The sequence below is a fragment of the Callorhinus ursinus genome, unplaced genomic scaffold (genome assembly GCF_003265705.2).
Source record: "Callorhinus ursinus isolate GAN/ISIS: 27379988/994484 unplaced genomic scaffold, GSC_fseal_2.0 scaffold3, whole genome shotgun sequence".
In the NCBI taxonomy this organism is placed as follows: Eukaryota; Metazoa; Chordata; class Mammalia; order Carnivora; family Otariidae; genus Callorhinus; species Callorhinus ursinus.
The window spans coordinates 33,829,551-33,850,088 of NW_027397065.1; the positions used below are offsets into that span (position 1 = coordinate 33,829,551).

General features: G+C 43.7%; 1 protein-coding gene and 1 long non-coding RNA gene across 2 annotated transcripts in view; one reads left to right on the top strand and one right to left on the bottom strand.

Moving 5' to 3' along the window:
• Positions 1-20,052, top strand: part of LOC141371923 (uncharacterized) — a 95,832-nt gene extending 75,780 nt beyond the window's left edge. Inside the window, exons 2-3 of the long non-coding RNA XR_012377274.1 lie at positions 9,857-10,009; positions 19,915-20,052. This is a non-coding gene — a long non-coding RNA (uncharacterized lncRNA). The remainder of the gene's footprint in view (positions 1-9,856; positions 10,010-19,914) is intronic.
• Positions 1-20,538, bottom strand: part of DOCK2 (dedicator of cytokinesis 2) — a 414,356-nt gene that overhangs the window by 168,800 nt on the left and 225,018 nt on the right. The window lies entirely within an intron of this gene.

A 20,538-nucleotide genomic window follows, 5' to 3' on the forward strand; every position in this document is an offset into this window, starting at 1 on the left:
AGCCCAGTGAGAGGGTTATGACTAGTACCTCCGTTTTGTAAATGAGTAACTGAGGTTCAGTCAGAGAGTTTTGATGGCTTTCTCAGGGTCACACAGCTGGAAAGTGGAAGAGCAGAGATTCAAACTTAGGTCCCCCTGGTTCCAGAAGCTAGTTCCTTCCCTGTAACTGAACTGCTTTGTTTGGGGAACAATGGCCAAGGTGCCCCTAGACGTCTGCGCAGACACTCCCACTTGGAGATGGGTCTTTGTTAGGAGAGATTAGGGGGGTGATTAACCCAAAATTATCTCCGCAGAGTGTTACTAAAGGGAATTGCGGTGTGGTTAATGCAGTTAAAGCTCTGTGAGCTGCGACCACCCATGGTGTCTGTGTCAGACTGCCACTGCCCGTTTAAATGATGGGGAGCCTTCCTAATTGACTGAGGAGCCCTTGCTAGGGGGAGGAGTCAACCGGGAGGCCTCCATGCAACTGAGAAAGGATGAGTTGAGGGGGCTCCTGAAGTTGCCGGCATCCTAAAGGCCATGATCCCAGCCAGCCCTTTCCCTCCCCACCCCTACAGGTTCTCCTCCTGCCCATCTGCAGCCCTCCCTCCAATGCCTGTTAAGGAGAAGCTACCCAGAAATGAGGCCCTGAAAGTGTGTTTGAATGCACTGGTAGAAATCCCATACACAGGTAGCTGATGCAGAGGGAACAAGCGGCTCTTTAAAAAATGAAACACATCTCAGCTACTTGGCAAGCCCAGTGAAAAAGGGAAGAGGGACAACTTCCATTAAGCCTCAGAGGGAAAACCCTCCTCAGAGCCAAATAAAACCACTTTCTGGGACTCAGATCACCAGGCTTCTTGCCAAAGACTCCATCAACACATCACTTTAACCCAAGAAATGTACAAAGGATCCAGACTGCCCCAGAAACTGTGTTACCTTCCCCTTCCCTCAAACCCATCAGAAACTTTTTCATTTCTTTTCTTTTCTTTTCTTGTTTAGATTTATTTATTTATTTGAGAGAGAGCATGAGTGGGAGGGGCAAAGCGCGGGGAGACAGAATCTCAAGCAGACTCTGCGCTCAGCGCAGAGCCTGATGCGGGGCTTTATCCAACGATCCTGAGATCACAACCTTACCTGAAACCAAGAGTCGGATGCTTAACTGACTGCATCACCAAGTCACCCCACCATGGGAAGCTTTTCACTGCCCTCAGAGTGAAGTGCAAACTCCCTGACTTAGGTGATAAAGCCCCCACCAACCTTTTTCTAGACGTACCTCTGGTCTCATGCCTGTCCTGAGTACCTTCTACCCTCTGGTTCCTCCAAGAATCTGCTCCCTCCTAGCTCCATACTCAGAGACCTTTGTATCTAGTGTTTCCCAAGTGTTTCCCTCCCCCTTTGCCCACCCCCAAATGCTTCACCTAGTTAAGTCCTACTTATCTTCCATGCTCACACCTTCCTTTGAAGAAATTCGTTTACCACGGCTTCTCACACTCAAACTACCACACTCCTGTGGATTCCTACAGCATGTGACTTCCTCGTAGTGGGTGGTTATCACATCGCGTTTAAATTAACCCTTTTCTTTTTTTTTTTTAATTTAAATTTTACTTAGTTAACATACAGTGCAATATTGGTTCCTGGGGTAGAATGCGGCGATTCATCACTTACAGACAAGACCCAGTGCTCATCACAAGTGCCCTCTTTAATACCCATCACCCATCTAACCCATTTCCCACCCCCTTCCCTCCATCTACCGTCTGTTTGTTCTCTGTTGTTAAGAGTCTCTTACAGCTTGTTTCCCCCTCCTTTTTTATCTTTCCGCCCTTCCCTTATGTTCATCTGTTTTCTGTCTTAAATTCCACATACGAGTGAGACCATGTGGTATTTGTCTTTCTCTGACTGACTTATTTCACTTAGCATAATACACTCAAGCTCCATCCACATTGTTGCAAATGCAGGATTTCATTGGAATATTACGCACCCATTAAAAAGCCCTTTTCTTTTATGACTCCTCACTACCTTGTGAAATCTGGGGGAGCATCTCAGCTCACTGCTGTATCCTCAGTACCTGTCCCAACTCCTACAGATCAAGGGTGCTTGGGAAGGATTTGAGGAAGGAATATATACATGAGCAGAAACAGCCCTTTTTAGAGGGCTCTCCACTCTATAAAACACCCAGCACCACATTGGAAACCTTAGTTCCCAAGTGGCCCCATAGGCCCTCAGGAGCATGCAGCCTATAGAGCAGTTAAGACTCAGTATTTCCTACTTCTCTCAGCCCAGATCAAGGCCTTCCCCACAATGGGCCTTCTACTCTACCTGATTTAAACACATAGAAGGTAGGAGCATGAGCTCTGAGACAGATTTCTGATTCAAACCCCTGTTGTACTGTTTGCTGCTATGGGAGCTTAGAAAAGTCACTCAACTTCTCTGGGCCTCAGCTTCCTAAAATGCGGCTCACTTCATAGCTGTGAGGATTAAATGGAATCACGTTTACAACCTTTAAAACAGAGCCTGATCCATAGTAAGTGCTCAGTGATATTGGTTATTATCATGCCTCTTCACTCCTATGAGACTTCTTAGCAGTTCATCAGCTCCTTTTGGGGGGAGCTAACACATGCCTGGACTAATCTGTTATTACCCTCCTGCATTTCCTTGGTCTTTTCAGTATTTCTACAGTGTAGCATAATCCCTGTGAGTCAAGATGCAGTCTCATCTAAATCATGGTTCGGGCAGTCATCTTGCATAGAGAGCTGGAGAACCAAACAGCTCACTTGATTGGGTGTCTGGTGGTCTTTCTCTTCTGAAAGGTGGTGCGTTAGATGGGAAGGTGTACACCATTCATGTTGCAAACCTGAGAGTAGGAGAAGACTTCACTGCCCCCAGAGCCACATGCTCCTACAATATGGCCACCACATAGAAGAACAAGGTGTGTTCCTTATCAAAAGATATAAGCAAACTGTGATCACATCATAGCCCATGGCTGAGAGGATCCAGAAAATCCCTTCAAGTGGCCCTGTAAAAGCCTAGTTGAAGTAATCAGTCTAAAAGACTCAGAATATTGTTTTCCAACTCAAGTTAACTCCAATCAAATTAATTTCCTCACTCCATATCATTTCTCCCCTTGCCACCACCTATAACCAATCTATTACCAAGTTTAACCAAAATAATTTTTGGAATTTATCCAATATTTTGAAATGAGAGGCTCATTTCGTTATTTTTACCCAGTCCAACTGCTTCCATCTCTCACCTGGATGACTGTAAGAGTTACATTGCTGTCATCCTGGTTCTACTTTTGTCCCTGTCCAACACATTTTTCTCAGGATGACCACAAAAGTCATTTTAAAACAAAAATATGCTCCTGTCTCTCTGTCTCTGTGTGTCTCCCTCCCTCTCCCTCCCTTTCTCCCGAAATACACACCACTTTAAATTCTTAAAATAATTGTGTTGCTTTCAGAATCAACCAAAAGACTTAACATGGCCTTCAGGACCAAGCTTATTGCTCCTGTTTGTCCCTTTAGGGCCACAATTGTCCTGCTCCCTGGGCGCCAGCCAGAGTGGCCTTATTTAGCTGTGACAGAGGCCAAGAACCTCTTGACTCAAGGCTGGCAGGAATAGTACTCTTTTGCCTGGAGCACTCTCTTTCTATGCCTACCCCTCGATAATCCCTAGGTAATGCCTACCAGCCCTCCTGAACTTAAATGTCACTTCTTCAGAAAGTGTTTCCCTTAACCCTGATGGAAATTTGGTCTCCCTATTATTCTCTCATAGGACCCCATTTTTTTCTCACAACACTTAGCATAGTTTATAATTATGTATTCATGATTAACTTGTTTTTTCATTCTATGTATCAAAGGCATGTATAACTGCTAATCAAAGCTTCTAATTAGTAACAGTGGACCAAGAAGACAACATTCTTGAGATAACTACAGCCAAAACAGAGACACCTGGCATTTAAATTTACTTCATAGATGTGCACTTTACCTAAGCTCCAGAAGATCTGTTTGGCCTATAGAATCCTTCATACCTCCTGTCAGCCAGTCTTCTCCTGACATTTGCCACTTGCCCTTTCCCCACTACAATAACCAAGTTTGGGTGAAAGGAACAACTTTCATTTCCCTGTCTAAATTAGGCACATCCTCAAGTCTGTTGCTTCCTCTTCTTCACATACTTGAATTCCTGCTCATCCTCAAAGGCATGGCTCAGGTCCCATCCACTGGGAAGAATCTCCTGACTACAGCCAACAGGTTAGGCACCCTGAAGGTGGCTTTCCACAGTATCATGACCTTGTTTAGAGCTTGCCTCTTACCATACTAACTATAACTTGCCCATTTCATCCTTTAGACTTGAGAACTTAAAGTTACTCCTGATGCCCAACATGATGTTTGGCACACAGGGAACATAGTGGTTGCTTGGTAGAAGTAAATTGGAAGAAAGAAGGGAGGGAAGGAGAAAGGGAGGGAGGGAGGGAAGGGAAAGGAAAGGAAAGGAGAGGAAAAGAGAGTAGAGATTTCTAGGGCTGCAAAAAACAAAACAAAGAAAAGGATAGGACATTTTGTGAGAGCCCCATAAACTTAGTGGAGAGAGATGACATAAACTGAAAATCAATACCAATTAGTATATGATTAGGGAAGAGATGCCTGACAGCATTAATTAGTGCTGTAAGAGTCCAAATATTTTTTCCTGGGAAACATGATACCAAAAAAAAAGTGAGGAATAAAAACTTCCAGAGTTTAAAAAAAAAGCACAATATGAACATTAGGGAGACCCATTTGTTAGGCAGTCTTCATGTGTCAACAAGGAGCGGAAAGGAACATTGTGAGCCTCACCTTTGACAGCAATATCTACCCTGAATAAAATGTGATATGTGGAGAGGTCCATTTCCAGGACACTAATATCAAAGAAATCTAAGCCAAGGGCCTTCCCAGACCTGCTCCAATCCTATGTCTCCAAGTGGCTCTGCACAGCCCAGGACAAAAACTCATATTTTCCATTACTGATCTTTTGGCCCTACAATCCTCAGATCCACTTGAGGAGGCTCATTTCTGACACACACAGAGACTGCAATCATTGATTTTGGTGCCGACTTGACATCATATTTCTAGGTAGGCAGTAGACAAAATCTCCCTCCATGATCCCATTACAGCTGCCTCTGCAGGGAGAAAGCTAGGAGTACTGGCCCCATTTACAGACAGTGAAATAGAAGGCTCAAGGCAGGATGCCAGGCACTCTCAGTATTGAAAGCCCTTGGCTCTACCTAATGAGCCATACTCTCTGGGCACCCTGGAGGAAAGGAGAGGCCATCCTTCAATTTGATTTAGTTCAGTTCAACAGTCACTTTGTCATCATCATTCTCACTGATGACATTTATTGAGCTCATACTAAGCGCCTGGCACTATGTCTCATTATCTCTTTTAATTCACACACATAAGCCATTTGAGATAGGTCCCGTTTACTTGCCATTTTGCATTTTACATATTAGGAAACCAAGGCTCGGAGAGTATATACCATTCATCTAAACCAGATTTAAACCCAGATCTGTCTGACTCTATAGCCCGAGTTCTTAACCACTGGATACTACTACTGAAACCACCATTCTACCACCTTTTGTTTCTTCCCATTAGCCTCTGTGGTTGCCTAAGTTTTCCATCTGGTCATCTGACTTGCTACTTCATATAATTATAGGGATGGGCAAACATCTTGCTCACAACCTGTTTGTGTAAATAAGGTTTACTGGAATGCCACCATGCATATTTACTTATGTATTATTATCTAGAGCTGATTTCATGCTACAATGGCAGAGCTGAATAGTTGTAACAGAGACCACATGGCATCGAAAGCTGTAAATATTTACTGACTCTTGTAGAGATAGTTTGCCAATCTCTGATACACTAAGCAACCACTATGCTAAAAGCTTAACTTTTATTTTATCGTTTAACTTATAGTACAATTGTGTGTGTGTGTGTGTGTGTGTGTGTGTGTGTGTGTGTGACTATGTGTGTAGGGGTACTCAGATCAATCCTATTTTACAAATAAGGAAACCGAGGCTCACAAAGCTCAGAGCTAGTAAATGATAGAGCCATAATTTAAACCCAGGCAGTCAGGCTCTAGAACCCATGCTCCTAACCATAAGCTACAGATGTCTGTTATCAGGCAAGCTCTCCAATGGAACCACTCGTACGATGCTGAACAAGATATGGCACTGCCCAAAAGAGCCCTGCTGGGGACGAGAAAACAGCAGCCCAGGTGATGAGTACCCTGATGGAAGAGAGCTGAGTTGGGACTGTGGGAGCCTGGGGGATACACACTTGCTTGTGCTAATTGCAGCTGGGACATACAGAGGAGGTTGGGGCAGGTAATATAGTCACTTCCAAAGAGGAGAATGTTACCCCAAATCTACTGACAACTGCTTGGCCAATTGATTCTCTAGTAGTCTTTATCTTAAATAGTAATTTTGAAAAAGTGACTTGGTAGCCAGGCTACCCCTTGATTTCTAACTGAGCAGCTTTGTAGGGAATGGTTTTTGTTAGAGTCGTTAATCCACATGCAAGGGAGACAAACTCAGTCTCTCTTTTTGAGAATCTGTTCCCATCTTATATAAACTTGGAGAATATGGAAGTGGCCTGGGATTCAGGGGTCATCTCTATGCTCCCTGACAGGGCAGTGAGCTTTCCCACATGGGCCTGAAGGGTGGCCATCTAGACAACATTTGCATGGACAGGGACTGCAGGGGTCACTTCACTGCACTGTTGGATTACTTGGGTTTGGGTGAATATATGTCTTTAGCTGAAACTCAGTTTGCATTCTTGAGGTATTCCACCATGGAGTTCTGGTTCTGTTTTCAGAAACATTGCAGAACAGTGCTACTCCCCACTTGATGTGGTAAGGAAGTCTTCAAAGGGAACATCATGTTTCTCCCAACCATTTCTTTTTTGGGGGTTAAAGAGCTCACATTCCTCATGGTTAGTCTCCCCCTCCGATTAAAAAAAAAAAAAAAGAACTCACATTCCTTCAACCATTTTTACTATGATTGATACTTTTTTCAAATCTCATCATAATTCTTTTTTCTCTTGGAGTTGAGGCCTGAATTTTAGATTTGCAAAAAAAAAATTCATAATGAATATTCTTATGGTAAGTTCTTCTTAGAGCTGAAGTATCTAGTAATGCTATTATATACTTCCTAACACTAAGTAATGATAATGACATGTCTCATTGGGTTTCCCTTTCTGCCATGGGTTACTAGGAAGCTCACAGCAAAGTTTATGCTTGATTTTTTTCATCTTTCCTAATTTGATTTTTTGCCTCCTATTTCCTGCCAATTACTATTGCTTTCAGTTTTATTGTATCTATTTTTTATGTAAACTATCTCATATATCCACTTCTATTTTATCAATCAATTCTCTCACCCACTATGTGCAGCAGCTTTGCTGGTTCTCACACTTTGATAATAATGATGATGATGATGCCAATAGTAATGATAATAATGATAAAAGGAGCCAACATTTATTAAGTGCCTCTGGCCAGACAGGCACTTTTCTGAATGCTTTATAAGTGTGACTTCATTGAAACCTTATAGTCATCCTATGAAGTAATATTATTAGCCAAATATTATAGATGGGGAAACTAAAGCACAGAGAGGATAAGTGGTTTACCCTACATTATAGATTCAGAAAATAGCAGAGCCAGTTTAAAACCTAGACAGTCCAAATTCAAAATGTATGTCCTTGTCTACTATGCTATACTAACTAAATTATCAGACCACTTCAAGCCGTTCCACATCAACTCTGGGCCCAAAAGATTCTGGATCTCATCCTAGGGAATACTGATGTGGGCTTTGAGGAGTTGCTCACCATTGCCCTCAGTAGCAGTGGTTTCTGGCTCCTTCATTGTCTGCCAGCATGCTCTGGGTGCTCCTCCCAATCCTGTGCTCCTGTCCAGCAAGCCAGACTCAAACACAGCACTGGGATACAGAGAGACAGCCCCAGGTATTGGCCCAGCTGGGATCATGGAGGATGGCCAGGCTCTGGCTTGAGACCATATCATTTGTATAAAGGTCCATGTCCAGGCAAGACAAGGGCAAGGTGGGACAATCAGGGAACAATGCATAGGCTAGAAAACAGAAAAAAAGGAAGATAGGAAGCCAAGAGGTCTGCTGGCTGATCCTTTCTATACCTATTATGTGCCAGATACTTAATTACATAAGCCAGTTATTCTTCTCATTCTGAAAGGAGGAACTGGAGTTCACAGAGATTAGGTGACTTGTTCTAGGTCATTCAGCAAGGTAGGTGTAAACATGGGAATAACTCTTTGTGGGAAAAAGGTCTCACCAAATAAGTATAAGCAATTCATTCCAGAAGATGGAATGTCACCCCTATTCCTCGGGGCTGTGGTTAGAGTTGAAGATATGGAGGGAGGGCAAGACCCCCAGTGGCTGGAGTCTGAGGAATGCAAGGCGCACTGGGGACTCCAGGAGCGTGATCCTGCTCTCAGCACAAGAGGAGGCTGCTTCTCTCCAGGTTAGGCAGTGTGGGGAGGGGCTTGGTTGAGTGCAGATGGCAAAGAGAGCCTCCGAGCCCTCAGGAAAGGGGTGCATGTACCTAGTTCAGTGCCTTTGTCCATTTTCTACCCTGGAGAGTGACAAGGGGGCAGGAGACAGGGGCTGGGCTGGGTGTAGGCTGGACTGCTACCAGAAGGTAATGTTTGGCCCTCTGTGCATATGTTCTTGCCCTTCCAAGAAGGAAAGGAGGGAAGGAAAGCGGAAAGAAAGGAAGAGAGAGAAAGAAGAAAGAAGGAAGAAGAGTGAAGATATGAAACACGAACTTTTATGCTTTTGTGATTTGCCCAATATCGGTGTGTCACAGGAAGGCAAACGCTGTGACGGGCCCATCAAGTGAGAGGCAATGAAAGGTGTCCTCACTGGCCTGTGATTTGCATGGGAGGCAGACGGGGCTTCATAACTAGCACTGGCAGAGAGCATATGGGAGGGCCAAAAGGGGACACTGGCTTCAGCAATAGTCTGAGGTCCCTATAACAGAGGACCAGGAAGGAGTCAGGAGGAAATGGACAACAAAAAGCCACAGAGAACTTCTTGGTCCCTTGGGAAAAAAACAGTCTCACAAAGAACAACAACAAAACGAGAGGAGACATTTGATAGCATTTTGCCTTTAAACTTCATTTTTATTAATTCCACCCTTAATACTATTTGAGATTTGCCACAGCCTCCAGCAGGGACTTTCAGGTCATGGAATTTTGTGCTATCTCTGTGTGACCTGGGGCCCAATGCATAGTTGTAGTCATGATAAGAATAAGAACAGTGGTAAGCATTGCTTATTGAACATCTAATACGTGCCACACATGATACTGGCTGGGCACACCATTTGCTCATCTCAGAAATGAAGGGTGGGCTCTTTAATAGCTCTGAAGTCCTCTGCTTCTGCAACTGCTGGCTGCCACTGAGCTCTCAGTTCATCTGTGATTAGATCAGTCCGTAAACTTCCCCCCTTCCCTTCTCCTTGTTAAAATTCTGCAGTGTAGGCAGGGATCCAGAAGTGGAAAAGCCTTCATTGCAGTTGCCTGCCAATGCTTTGCAGTACCACAGTAGATGGAGCACTGCAGAGTCCAGGGCTTGACAACTGTCCCTGGTGGGTGTGTGGTGTGTGTGTGTGTGGTGTGTGTGTGTGTGTATGTCAGAGGTGGGGGTCCCTAGCAAGCCCAGGCTATTGGCTGCTTCTGCTGGCCCTCACTCAAGGCAGCTCTGGTGGTCACTCAATTTCCTCCAGGCCCCAGGGAAGCTACCTGATCCAATAAAGGTTTGAGGTCCTTGGGTACTGCCAGACCACACTCACTCATCTTGGTCTAATCTTCTTTCCTTCTACAGTTCCCTCATCTGCAAAATGGAAGCGATAATGCCTGGTCTTGGCAGAACTTATTGTGAGGCTGAAATTGGCTGGTAAATCTGAAAACGCTGTGAAAACATTAGCATTGCTACTAAAGAGTGTGGAAGGGTCACTGGAGCCATTCTTATTTTAGTGTAAGTACAAGCACTTTAATCAACTGAATATGTCCGATGGATTTACACAGGAACATAAATCTTTTTGGAATGGGAAGACTCTTCCAAGTTATTCAAAACAGCTATAGATAATCTACAGGACGAAATTACCAAATGTAATCTCAGACTATATAAGAGGGAAACAGAGTTCCCAGGTGCCACAGAACCAAAAAAGGTGCTACTGATGGGGAAGGAGTTTCCTGCCTTCCACCGTCACTGGATCCCTCCCCCATACTGAAACAGGAAGCGTCAAAGTCTCAACATTGAAAAAGAACCTAGAAGTGACCTGAGCCAACTCTACCCTATGAATGAATCTGTTTATAGGAATGCAAATCACTGGTCTATTTGTTGGCTTTTCTGGTCTTGAGCTGATAGAGAAAGGGGGTGAGGCATAATCACTCAACCCTGAACTCCCACTCCTAGCTGACATATAGATTTATTCCTCTAATGATAAGTCCAAAAGGGTCCAGATTCCCCCATATGTCTGAGCAGGCAGTTTTCCCAGTGTCTGGTCCCAGGAAGAACAAATCAAATTCTTTAAAGTCAAAAGGGTATAACCCAAAAAGTAGTAGAAAATGTCCCCAGTGATATAGAGAAATAGAAATGCAGTGAGGGATATCAGAAAAACCTTCTGGAAATGCTGAGTAAAATATGGAGATATATCAGGCTATTGCTCTTTCCTCTACAAGAAAAAGCTGGACAAACTGGCCAGTACTTGCATCTGATGGTAGTAAAATTTCACCCAAGCTGGACATGACCTCTCAGAAGTAGCAGCAGAAGCACCCAGTGCTTCTAGCCAGGGGGTAACATGTGGACCAAAGAACTATCCCTGCAAGGGCAGGTACCCTAAGGTTTGTAGGAGAGGTAATTCCAAGAGATACTGAGTTCCCACCCTTGATAGTGGAACAGCCATAGAAATGAGTCACTGACCCACATGTGCTTACTAAAGAGGCAGGAGAGAGGGCGAGAGAAGGGGCTGATGAGGAAGAAAAGAAAGGGAGAACGGGACAAGGAGGAGGAGGGAAAAGTGTGATGTAGAAGGGAACACGAGAGGTGGCAGGGCAGAGAGTTGGGGGAGGAGACGAGGAGAGAAATCAGGAGAGAGGGCAGGAGTAAACAGAAGAGGAGAAGGAGGGAAGGCAGAAGAAGGGAACAAAAGGAGAGACCAGAAGGAACAGAGGAGGAAGGTTTCTGCTGGATTTGTAACATTTTCTTTCCAAAGCTAAGCTGTGGGTTCACAGTGTTTGTTATGTTCACTATACTCTCCTCTATGCTGCTTTGCATGCCTGAAACATTTTATAATTTTCTAAAAAAGGAAGAGGAGGAAGAAAGAGACTAAGAATGAGGAGGAGGTAGAGGGAGATGGCAGTACTATCTTCCCTGCTTTCTTTGACAAATGGAATCAGAGGGATGGAGTGGTACAAAATAATAGCATTGGTGGCTTCTCTCTCCATGTGAGAGGTCTCTGGGAGCATGATGCTGGTTTTGTCTGCTAAGCCTGGTTCCAAATGAGGTGCCTGAACCTGAACTAGATGGAAGCCATGGTCCCTCTACCATCCTCACTGCTGCATCGGAAGATCAGAGCCTCCAGATTTGGCACCCAGTTCCATTTCTGCTTCAACTCAGTGTGTCACCTAAACAGGTCAACACATGTCCCCTGAGCTCCTGCTCTGTGCCAGGAGCCATACTGGGGACTAAGATGCAAACCAGTGACCCCTTTCTTCTTGACCAGTTTATGGGTAGAGGAGAACTGCTCAGAGCCCCGGTTTTCCCATCTGTAGAAGGAGGAGGTTTGCTTCAGTTATTTTCAACCTGGGCTTGCTTGAAGCCCTAGGATTCCAGGGTGTGACTCAGAGTGACCGGAGGAGCACTGCATCCCCCATTCTCTAGAACAGCTTAGCTTTATGCCGTATCAGATATTGGGATTGGGCTTAAGCTTGGATTTAGAAATATAATTTCACTGCTAAAGAAGATCTGAAAACCACTGAATTAAATGGTCCCCAAGGTCTAAAGTTTTAAAGTTCTCTGTTCTATTTCTAAGGTCGTATGATTCCTTGAAGACTCTAATGATAAGAATTCATTTGTTCATTCATTCAGCAAATGCTTGTTGAGGTTCTCGATAGATGTGGACAAAGACAGACAATCGGCAAATAAATAAAGAAGCTAATAAAAGAGGGCACTGGCCACAGAGGACATGGATGATGGAGAAGAGATTAGGGAGGGCATCCTGGAGAGGACATTCTTGGAGCTGAGGCATCATCAGTGAGAGACCAACCTTGAAAAGATCTGGGAGAAGGGTAGTCCAGACAAAATGAATAGCCAGTGTAAAGGCCAGATGATGAAAATGAATCCTACATGTCCAGACCGAGGGATCCAGGTCATAGAAAACAAGGGTGAAGGTGGTGTAACGTGAGACGGAGTCAGGAAGGTAATCAAGGCCAGGTGATGTAGGTTCTTGTGGATTTTGTAAAGAGTTTGGACCTTACTCTAAATTCAGTAAGATGGCTTTGGGGAGTTTCAAAGAGGGCTCTGATGTGATCTGATTAAATTTTATAAAGACCACTCTGGCTGCTGTGTGGTGGATGGATGGTAAAGGGGGCAAAAATGGAGACCTCTCTTTGGTGGTACGGATGATAGATGATGGAGACATGGGTATAAATAGCAGAAATTGTGAGAAAAGGTCAAACATGGCATGTTGAGAAATGAGAAAAAGATTTCATGATCACCTCATATCCAATACCTTTCTAGACTCCAAATATATGAGTTTTGATCTTAACCTCACCTTTTGGTGTGTAATTCTGCTCCCAAGCACACTTTTGCTTAGCAGTTCCGGGAGGCAAAAAGAAAGCAAATTACCTTTGGCTTCTTGACCATTTGGGGAAAGTGTAAACTCAGACAGACCCCAAAAATGTACCAGCTCTCTGTTCCTTATTGAGAAGGCTGCTGGGGTAATTTTCAATTGGAAAGACAAACAAAGGCTTGGAGCACAAACATTAACTCTTCAATCTCAGATGGGTATGCAGTAATGCTTGCCAACAGATCTGACCAGGCAGTTAACTGAATTTAAGTGGAAGGTAATCTAAACTTGGATGTGAAGAACCACAAGATCCAGTGGTGAGTGATCAATAATTATTTCTGAAGTGTTTCCCAAAAAACTCGGCACTGTGCCTCATACTTTGCAGAATATAAAAGGACTATAAGACATGTTCCTTCCTTTTATGAATGTACCCTTCAGCTGGGGGAAAATAACCGACACATAAAATAGATATCTGGCCGGCCAAATGGAGTGGGCGGATGGGTGTTGGGGGTCTCGACTAGAGCCCCAAGCTGGCATCAGGGGAGTTCAGGTTCCAGTTCGACCTCCGTGACTCAGGGCAAACCATCTAATTCTTCTGGAACTGATTCTTCTTCCATAAAACAGGGGTAATGCTTCCCAACCTTCCTAGTAGGGATTACATGGGATTTGAAAATGCTTTGTTAGTCGTAAAGTGTGGAATTAATAGTAAGGGTTATTATTACTGACTCTAAGTACAGAAGCCGAAGGGAGATGGCAACATGTCAGCAACTAGAGCCTTTTTTGAAAAACAAAAATTGAATAAAGCATCTCCTGCTCAAAAACCACCAATGACACACTTGCCGAAAGCAGAGATTAGCAAACTATGCCCTGCCCCTCAGGCCAAATCTGTTGCATCGCCTATTTGACAAATGAAGTTTTCCTGGAATACAGTCATAGCCATTGTGGGCATATTGTCTGGGACTGCTTTCCTGCCCTAACGGCAGTTGAACAGTTGCAACAGAGATTGTATGGACAAGAAAGCTGAAAACATTTACTATCTGGCCCTTTAGAGAGGAAAAAGAAATGACAACAACAACAACAAAACCTGCTGACTCCTGGCCTAAAGGATAAAGTCTAACCCTATTTAAAATGTACAGTCCCTTGATACCTGAAGCAGGATTTGAATATATAAAAGGAATCAACTACCTTCCTCCAAGTCATCCCCAACTCTGTACACCATTTTGTACCACTTCCAAGGGACTCATCCCATACGAGGTGGCATTATCAGGTACTGTTTTTGTAATCTCTACAATGTTTATCGTAGTCCCCAGGTCATAATGTGTTCTCAGTAAAGTTTAACCAAATTCAATCTGAGTCATAAATAGAGCAAATATAGTATGCTAAAGGACAGACAGTTCATTTGTTCCAGAGACCTACTCATGATATATCATTGATAACATATCATTAAAAGGGAAAGCAATTTGTAAGCGAATTAATTAATTTGCTCTTAGTTAATTAGTTGCACAAATATTTATTCCATGACAACAACTATTCCATGCCACAGAAGCTAGGGCAAATTAGGTAATATGGGATTATGTTCATTGCTTTGACAAGAAGGAAACACCTGTTCTGTGTCAAGCTCGAGGTAAGGACCAGGGGTTCAAAGTGGACTATGACCACCTTCTGCTCTCAACGAGGCTGCAGTCAAGTTGGGGAAGCTGAAGGTCAGCAGATAGTCACTGCACAGGGAAACAAGTGCAATGCTAAAGTGGTACAGAAAGCATGGAGGTGGCAGGGAGATGGACAGGATGCCTGGGAATGCTATCATTGCACATTTCCTCCTGTATATTTACCTACAGCTTACTCTCCCAAGGAAAAGTAAGTGAGCCAAGGCCCATTCACATGTATCCCATATGAGGATCTATCTGATGAGCTAACATTGACGGTGCTGGCCATTTTATATAGATAATCTCATTTAAGCCTTACGACAACTCTGTGTGGTTTTGCAAAGGCCAAGTCACTTGTTCCAGGTTAACAGTCAGAAAATGGAAGATTCTAGCCCAAGTCAATCATCAGCTAAAGCCTAGGCATTTAACACTTTACTGCAGAGCCTAATTACATGGCAGAGAAGAAGACTAGAAGTCTATTCTAGAGAAAGTCTAAAGTTTCTGATCTATAGAGATAGTACTAAATGTTTCTGTACTTACTAAGTGGACACTTGTTTCATGAGGACTATCCACTGTGGACCAAAGGCATGGCTAGAACATAGTTAGTATGTGTTCAATAAGTCAATGATCAAGGGAGGAGAGAATAAAGTGTTGCAAAGATCAATAACTCCTAGCCACGAGGCGTGCACCAAACTACTACAACTATCTCTGGGGAGTGATTCTGGACTCCAGACAAGATATTAATTAAGCCCTAACCACCAAGCGCTAGGGAACTCCCTACCAATTAATGGCCAGCTGGGAGCCTGTGAGACCTGAGGCCTACAGAGGGTCAGTCCCTTTAGCCAGGTGTACTCTCTAGGACATTATCTGTGCAAAGGTCAGGATGGATATTGTGGGCAGAACAACTGGAATATAACTATGCATGTTTTAAAAGTGGAAATTTTGGGGGCGCCCGGGTGGCTCAATCGTTAAGCGTCTGCCTTCGGCTCAGGGCATGATCCCCAGGGTCCTGGGTTCGAGCCCCGCATCGGGCTCCCTGCTCAGAGTGAAACTCCCCAAAGCCATCTTACTGAATTTAGAGTAAGGTCCAAACTCTTTACAAAATCCACAAGAACCTCCCTCTCCCACTCCCCCTGCTTCTGTTCCCTCTCTCGCTGTGTCTCTCTCTGTCAAATAAATAAATAAATAAAATCTTAAAAAAAATAATAAAAGTGGAAATTTTTATATTTGCTAAGCTTCCTAGGTTGTGTCTAGGACATAGTAGTTTCTACTTTGACTTAATTATTCAAATCATCACTTTCAACTTTTCATTCCAAATGTAGTATAGACCATAGACATATGGAAAAATGCCCAATCTTAAATAAATTTCATAATGAGAATAGTGAGATGCACTTCTTTCCCTATTTGGCAGTGATGAAAAAAATCATCAGAAATTGACCAAACACAGTGAAAAACAGGCTCTGGTAAAAAGGCCTTTTCATGCAGTAATGGTGGAGTTGCATATTAGTAGAACTTACTGGAAGGAAAAGTGGTAATATCAATAAGATGTAAAATCTATGGGTACTCTGACCTGCTAATTCTTGTTCTGGGAATTTATTTGAAGGAAATAATTCCAAGTTTCACATACTATAAAAATGTTATTTACAGCATTAATAAAACCAACTATTTTGAAACAACCTAAATATTAAATATTCACAAAAAAATACTATTTAAATAGGTCATGGTTAACCAGACAACAGAGTCCTATTTGCCTACCTAAAAGAATGGTGTGAATCTACATGCCATAATGTGGAACTTTCTCCACATCGTTCAGTAAAAAAAGGCTTCTGTAAATCTGCATGTGTATGTAAGAGGCATGCAATGAATGTTGCAGATGTTATCAGCAAGTTGCCTAGAATAAACTTCACCAAATTGGCGGAACAGAGTGGCTCTTTCTGGGTGGCGAGATTTCAGGTGCTTGTTTTTTCTTCCTTTTTTTTGATTATCTACATTATTTGAATTTTTACACAATGAGCATGTAATATCCCTTTTTCACACACTGATGTAGTGTTCCATGATTCATTGTTTGCGTATAACACCCAGTGCTCCAAGCAGAACGTGCCCTCTTTAATACCCATCACCAGGCTAACCCATCCTCCCACCCCCCTCCCCTCTAGAACCCTGTTTGTTTTTCAGAGTCCATAGTCTCTCATGGTTCGTCTCTCCCTCCGATTTCCCCCCCTTCATTCTTCCCCTCCTGCTATCTTCTAAAAAAAAAAAAAGAAGAAGAAGAAGAAGATGTAATATCTCTAAAAATGGAAAACCAATGGTTTTTAAAGATCAAAACTAAACATTTCAAGGGTATATAAATTTTTCTGGAGAAAAAGTAGGGCTAAACCAGAATAATGGCTGACTTTCAGAAGGAAAATGTGGAGGGATTTTGAAACCTGCCTGACAGCCTTATGCAAGAAGTTTTGTCCTTCCCCAGTCCTGGAGAAGGCAGGAAGGGCTACTGGTTAGGAGCCTGTGCTCCAGGGTCAGTCCTTGGGTTCAAATATCAGCTCTATCATTTACCAGGTGAGTGATGGGGCAAATTACTTAACCTCATGTGCCTCAGTGTCCTCATTTACAAAATAAGGGACAGATAGCACCAGCCTCTAGGATTTTTGTGAGGATTAAGAACTAAATGAAAAACACTTACACAATGTCTGGCACATAATCAATGTTCAGTAAAAATTAGCTCTTATGAAAACCAGCTTCACACCATTGTAGCCTAAGTAAGTTAAGTTATCCAGAATGAAGTGCTAATGAATAGTTAAGGAGAGGGAGGAGGTAGTGGACATTTAGGCAAAGAAATCCACAAAAGTAGACCTCCAAATATCTAGGCTCTGCAGCACAAACATTAAGGGTATGGGCTGTGTGGTTTCAGGCAGGTGACTTAACCTAACAAGTTTGCTCATTCTGCAGAATGGGGATCATATACAGAAGGCGATTTTAAGGATTAAATGTCAAGTCTAACACAGTGCATGGTTATAGTAAGCTTTAAGTACATATTTGCTACCATTAATAATGATAATTATTATCTACTATGAGATTAAGTAGTGAGCTTCCTGTCACTACAAGTAACCAGGTAGGCTTACGTGCTGCATGAAGAGGATGATGCAGAGAGGACTTAGTCATAGAATGAAGGGACAGACTACTGGATTTTTCCAGATCTAAAACTTCTGCATCATTGAAACATGAAACTGATTGTGAAATTAGAGTTGCTCAGGACTGCCCTGCAGAGTGGCATGGGAGCCCATTGCCGGCAGGGCTGTCTCCCCAGGGAGCTACAGGATATGCTGTAACCCTCAGAAGCCAGCCCCACTTTTCAGACAGGTGAGGCACGTGTGAGATGGTTGCCCCAAACTCTGTCCATTCTCTCTCCCAAGAGTGACTCTGCCTGCTCTGGAAAAACTGTGGAGGGTGTTCTGGCACCCACAACAAGGGAATCTGGCTGCAGATGAAGATGACAGTATTAAGAGCAATAACTAACCCATACTGACTGCATACTGCACGCTGAGCTTTGTGCTGAGAGATTTGCATAAATGTCTCATTGACTTCTCCCATCAAACCCATGCATCTGTGTCTAGGCTATGAGCATCACCTGCATTTTACAGATAAAAAAAAAATGAGGCTCAGAGAGGATAAGTATTACCCCAAACCCTTTAGCCAGGAAGGGACAGAGGTTTTAACTCAGGCCTAAGGTACATTCAGAATGTGAGGAGTAATTGTAAGGCCTCATGACAACTTGGTAACTCATTAGCATTACAGATGGGTCCTATTCCCTTTCAGACCTGCCACTCAACAGTCCCAGCCCCACAGGCTTAGTTGGTCTTTCTCAAGGTAGCTGGGAGCCGAGAAAGCCAAAACTGCCATGGGCATTATCTAGTAATTCCTGGCCAGACACCCCACACAGAATACTCTCTCCAAGATAATCCAAGTACTTAGCACTTTTATTTCCCTTTAAAATCCTTTAGTTAACCCAGCTGGCATTCAAACTTGCCTTGTCCAGTGCTGTGGGATCTGGACTTCTAGAAATCAGGTTTTCTTTGCCATGGCAAGTCCAGGGGACAGTCCCCTGTACCTCTCCAGACCTGCATATGTCTTCACACTCTGTTCTCAAATCACTGATATAACCTGCCCCACAAAGCAGGCAGATCCCAAGGGGACAAAGTCAAAACATCATGGGGAAGAACGCGGGCTTTTGAATTACAGACTCCTAGGTTCATATCTCATCTCCTTCACAGAGTACTTACCTTCCCTGAACCTCAGCTTCCTCCTCAGTCTAAGAAGGATTCCGATACTCATAGACGTGTTGTAAGGATTACTGAGATAATGCAATATTGGAAAGGCAACGGGGTGTAGAGCTTAAGAGCACAGACTGTGTAAGTTCAGACACTGGTTCTATCATTAGCTGTGTGTCCTTAGGCAAGTTACTTAACTTTTCTGGGCCTCAGCTTCAGCTGTAAAATGGGGATAATGATAGCATCCACCTCTCTAGGACAGGGAATGAATGAGTTATAGCTTGGAAAGTGCCTAGAACAGCACCTGGCACATTAGTGAGCACTTGGAAAATGTGAGCTGTTATGATTAATGCATGTAAAGGCTTCAGTATGGTAAAAATAAGTATTCAATAAATGGTAACTGTTTTTACTGCAAGGTACACCTTCCATGGATAATTTTATGCACATTCATCTCCTGGAAAGCAATTGAAAAAATGAAGACATTAGAGGAACATCTTGTTCTTAAGTAAATGTTGCAGCCAAAGCAGAGGGAACTTACCACCCTGTTGCACTGGCTGGATGCCCTAGGACCTCTGCACAATACCCAGCCCTCCTTTGCTTCCAAGAGATCTGCCTTTTATTCAGCCATCCACTCTCTCAACAAATGCTCATTATACATCCAAAGTGAGCCTAGAAGCAGGCTGGAAACACCCAGGCAGTTAAAAAAAAAAAAGCCTCCAGCCCCTGTCATCCTGAGCCTACAAGTTAGTGGGGAAAATACACACTAAATAAATGATTCTTTCAGGACAGCTGTAGTTTGTGTTATGAAGGATGTGCCAAGAAGGCACAGGAGGGTCCTGCTGTGGTCTAGCACTGAAGGTGTATATGAGGGAGGAGTCCTTGGAAAGGTTCCCTGAGGAAGTGACATATAAGCTGGGACTTCAAAGATGAACAAGAGTTTGCTGTGTGATGCCTGGGAGTGGGAGGAGGAAATGGTCTAGGCAGACAGGCGTTTTGTTCCAAGGTCTTGCGACCACAAGGTGGTTGGCTCACTAGGGGAACAGAAAGAGGGGCACTGCAGCTGACTTCCTCCTAGAAGAGCCACCCTAAAGGACTTGGTCAGGCAGGGTGCTGGTATTTGGAGAGAAACCCAGGTCCAAACTGTGTTCTCAGTTGCAACCTTTCTCTCTTCCCTTTCAGACGCTCCTCGCTTGCTGGCAGGACTGCCAGGCCCAGACCCCTTCCCCCAGGCCCGGTGGGCTCAGTTCTCACTCAGATTTCCAGAGGCTGCGAACAGGGCTCACTGTGCCTACATGTGCACTTCAGCCAAGACATTCCAACAGTGATTCTGCCTTCTGAATGCCTTCGGATGTCTCAATCCTATCCTGGTCACACCCCACTGGGTTTTGTGACGAACAGGGAAACAGCATGAAAGAAAGCGATGGCCCCAAAGGAGGAACTTGTGATTGACACAAATGGGGCTGTTCCCTTAGGGGCATCATGTATCCTCCAAGAAGCCAGCCCCCAGGTCACTGATTTCCCTGCCTGTTTACATGCTCCGGAAAGAAGATGTGTTTAAGTTTCCTACAGTTCTACAGTGGAAATTGATGCTCTGGGAAAGGAAGCCGTATGTTACAGACGTAGCAGGTTTCTTTTGGAATTCACACACTGGGAGTCTGGCGCTATCCCCTAAATGGTACTTTTGTTGTCTTTTTGTTCAAGACAGCAAGCTCCTTCCAGGATCGGAACCGCCTGCCAGCCTCTCTTGATAAACAGCCCACCAGCTCTCTTAGTAGATCAGATGTTTAATGATTAGCCTAACTC